The 3937-nt window shown below is 44.2% G+C and overlaps 1 non-coding gene across 1 annotated transcript; it reads right to left on the bottom strand.

Annotated features, from left to right (window-relative positions):
• Nucleotides 1-3268: 3268 nt before the first annotated feature.
• LOC141120462 (5S ribosomal RNA) lies at nucleotides 3269-3387 on the bottom strand. Its single transcript, XR_012239782.1, has one exon. It is a non-coding gene; the product is annotated as a 5S ribosomal RNA (ribosomal RNA).
• Between the last annotated feature and the right edge of the window lie 550 nt (nucleotides 3388-3937).

The following is a 3937-nucleotide window of genomic DNA, read 5'->3' as shown; positions in this document are numbered from 1 at the left end:
GGTGCAATTCGATCTCAAAGACCGGGAAGCGTCTTGACCTAGACTCATGCAAGGGTCAACCAGAAGCGCTTGTTGGCAGAAAGGCCCAGATCCTACTTCTTTCCACTGCCTTCAAACGTCCAATCAGAACCCCTTATCATTCACGCAGACACCCTCCTGCAGTGTTGGCCCAACCGAGCAGGATGCCTTCTCATACACTCTCAGTACAATTTTATTTCACTTATACTGTTCATATCAGTCTCATCAAAGTATTAGTACAGACAAAAGGTAATATAGATAAACAATGTTCAAAGAAGCTTGCTAGTTTGGGTGTTCATACAGGGGAGACAGACATACAAAGACATAAAAATGCTTACTGTTTCTGGAGTTATGCCGCGTACACACGGTCGGACTTTTCATCTACAAAAGTCCAACGGACGCCGACGGACTAAAGCTGGCTGGTAATCCGATCGTGTGTGGGCTTCTCCGGACTTTCAGCAGACTTTTTCAGCCTCAAATCCGACGGACTTTAGATTTGAAACATGCTTCAAATCTTTACGTCGTAACTACGACGGACCCCGAAATCCGCTCGTCTGTGTGCTAGTCCGACGGACAAAAACCCATGCTAGGGCAGCTATTGGCTACTGGCTATGAACTTCCTTATTTTAGTCCGGTGTACGTCATCACGTACGAATCCGTCGGACTTTTGTGTGGTCGTGTGTAGGCAAGTCCGTTCGTTAGAAAGTCTGCTGCAAGTCCGCCGAAAGTCCGCCGGAAGTCCGCCGGAAGTCTGTCGGACAGGCTGTCGGACTTTTGTAGACGAAAAGTCCGACCGTGTGTACGCGGCATTAGACTTGTCCTCCACCCGCAAAATCACTCAAACGTGAAGCTTCCTCACACGACGGGCACCATTTGTTTCGGCAATATTTCTGCCTCACTTAAACGATTAACGATACAAATATAAGTGATTAAACCTTTGTCTATATAAAAATAAAAACGAGTGATAACAGGGGAAAAAAAGATAAACAATTACATTTATTTACACAGAAAAAGAAGGTTAGAATGATTAGAATTTATCATATAACTCTATAGTGCTTGCTCTAGGCTGCAAAGTTAATTTAGGCATAAACTCATAAATGTTTTCAATGGACATATACAAGATATACAAAGTCATAAGATAAATCCTAGGATACCAAAAAAGGTTAGAAAGAAAGATAGACATAGATACTTTACACAGACAGCATATCCCTCAGATGTTCTCGGGCTGGACTGCCTGTAACCATTTAGCCCACTTCCTTTTATATGCATTCTCCACCAATCAGAAGATGCCACAAATGAAAGAGATGTCTCAAAATTCATGCTCGGACATTGCTGTTACAGTGCGACCCCCTCGGTGCCTACCAGTCTATGAATTAATGAACAATCTCCTTTGATCTCCTAGCCCAAACAGTCCCGACCGTAGTATGTTATTGGCCCCTGGTGAGTTGATTACCACCTAGGGGACCTTCCCTGATTCCCATCAGTGTATTGGAAGCATGTTAATGGCCCCCTGAAGAATGAATGCCTTAAGGTCTGCCAATAACCTTTGATCTAATCAACACCTCTAGGGCTTCTCGGGTTCAAATCAAGGTAACTACATTTCTTAAGGTGAGCTTTGTTCTATCATGATATTAAGAAACATATTCCCATATATGAAAAATATATATATCCACACATAGATACCCACATATACACGTAGATATATATATACATACATATATATATATATATATATATATATATATATATATATATATATATATATATATATATATATATATATATATATATATATATATACACACATACATACATACACATACACATCCTATGAGGCAAGGCAGTTTAAATTGGAGTCCTTGCAATGATCCACTTGAATCTCATTGATATAAATATGATATCCAATATTTCCATCACAATCTGGACGCGAATAGATCCACATCTGGTGTTCCCCACCTTTGACACATGGTCTGGAATATGTCAGGGTGTAGGGACCATTCTCCTGGGCATAATTGCCAGCAGCTTAAGAAATCCGCTTGCCAATTTTCCACTCCTGGGATGAATACTGCAGACAGACAGGGAACATGGCTTTCTACCCATGCAGGAATGCGATTCACCTCCCTTTGGGCATCCAGACTTCTGGTGCCTCCTTGGTGATTGATGTAAGCCACAGGGTGGCATTGTCGGATTGTATCCGAATAGGATGACCCTGTAGCCTGTAAGACCAGTCCATGAGGGCCAAGTAAATTGCCCGAATTTCTAGAATATTGATGGGCAAGCGTTTCTCGGTTGCAGACCATCTTCCCTGCGTGCATGTTTCTTCCAGAACTGCTCCCCAGCCTGTCAGGCTAGCATCTGTGGTTACGATCTTCCATTGTAGTGAAAGAAAGGCTTTGCCTTTCAAAAGATTTTTGGTTCGTAACCACCAATTGAGGCTTTTGCGTATCCTTGGGGATAGGCACATCGGAAGATCCAAGGCATGAGTCTTTTTGTTCCAAGCTGCGAGAATGCTTCTCTGCAGGGACCTTGAGTGAAACTGGGCAAATGGAGCAGCCTTGAAAGTGGCAACCATCTTTCTTAACAGTCTCATACATAGCCGAATGGATGGACTCTTTTTGCTTAATACTAAGCAGACTAGAGCTCTTACAGCCTTGACCTTTGGCTCTGGTAGAAACACCCTGCCTTGAGCGGTGTCTATGATCATGCCTAGATACTCCAACCTTGTTAAAAGTTGCAAAGAAGACTTTTCTAGGTTGATTATCCAGCCTAGTCTTTCCAAATGTCTTACTGTCTTGAAGACAGCGCGGTTCAGGTGTGCCACCAATTGCTCTATGGGTAGCAAATCGTCTAGATAAGCTACCACAGTTATGCCCTGAGCTCTTGGATTTGCTAAGAGAGGGTCTAGAATTTTTGTAAAAATTTGAGGAGCTGTAGTGAGACCGAAAGGAAGGGCCCCAAACTGGAAATGGCGCTGGTCTACCGCAAACCTTAGATATCTTTGGTGAGTGGGAAAAATCGGCACATGAAGCTATGCATCCTTGATATCTATTGAAGCCTTAAATTCTCCCCCCTGCAGGGTGGAGACCACCGAACGAATTGACTGCATTCGGAAGGATTGAATGTGTAAAAACTGATTCAGATCCTTTAGATCTAGGATGGATCTGACATCTCCATATGGCTTTGGAACAGTGAAGAGATTCGAGTAGAACCCTGAACCCTGATCTTTTGGGTTCATTTCTACTTTCACTCTAGCCTACGGCACCTGGTATTCCCAGGCGGTCTCCCATCCAGGTACTAACCAGGCCCGACCCTGCTTAGCCTCTGAGATCAGACGAGATCGGGCGCTTTCAGGGAGATGTGGCCGTAGGCCCTGGGATAGTAAGCGATCTAAGGCCAGTAGTAGCGGTTCTCGCTTTACTGGATCCTTGGGAACTCTTGACCTTTAGGAAACAAGCTGGTGAAAGCTCTAGGAATTCTATTTTGTAACCTAGAGATACTGAAGAGACCACCCACTTGTCTTGAACCTCTTCCCGCCAGGATGCTGAAAACTGTAGGAGCCTTCCCCCCACTCGGCCGAGTGGGGGCGCCCCTTCACAGGGATGTTTTGGGGCTCTGCTTGGCAGGCTTTCGTCCCCCAAGCCTTTTTCTGCCCTTGGGTGTGACCCTGGGCCTTTCCTCTGAAAGTAGATTAGGAAGGCCGTCGCCACTACTTAAAGCCTGATGTTCCAGGGGAAGGGGAAAGAGACCGTTTGAATGGTGGACGTTTACTCCTCTTAACTGGTAGGAGTGTAGATTTACCACCTGTAATTTTTTTGGATAAAATTGTCTAGGTCATCCCCAAATAGGTGTTCCCCTTTGAATGGGAAGCCAGCTAAATATCTTTTACATGAAAGCTCTGCTGCCCAACTTTTAAGCCAAA

This window comes from Aquarana catesbeiana, linkage group LG13, assembly GCF_042186555.1.
Source record: "Aquarana catesbeiana isolate 2022-GZ linkage group LG13, ASM4218655v1, whole genome shotgun sequence".
Taxonomy (NCBI): domain Eukaryota; kingdom Metazoa; phylum Chordata; class Amphibia; order Anura; family Ranidae; genus Aquarana; species Aquarana catesbeiana.
The sequence above is the reverse complement of the archived record's forward strand: the minus strand, read 5'-3'. Positions and strand labels throughout refer to the sequence as shown.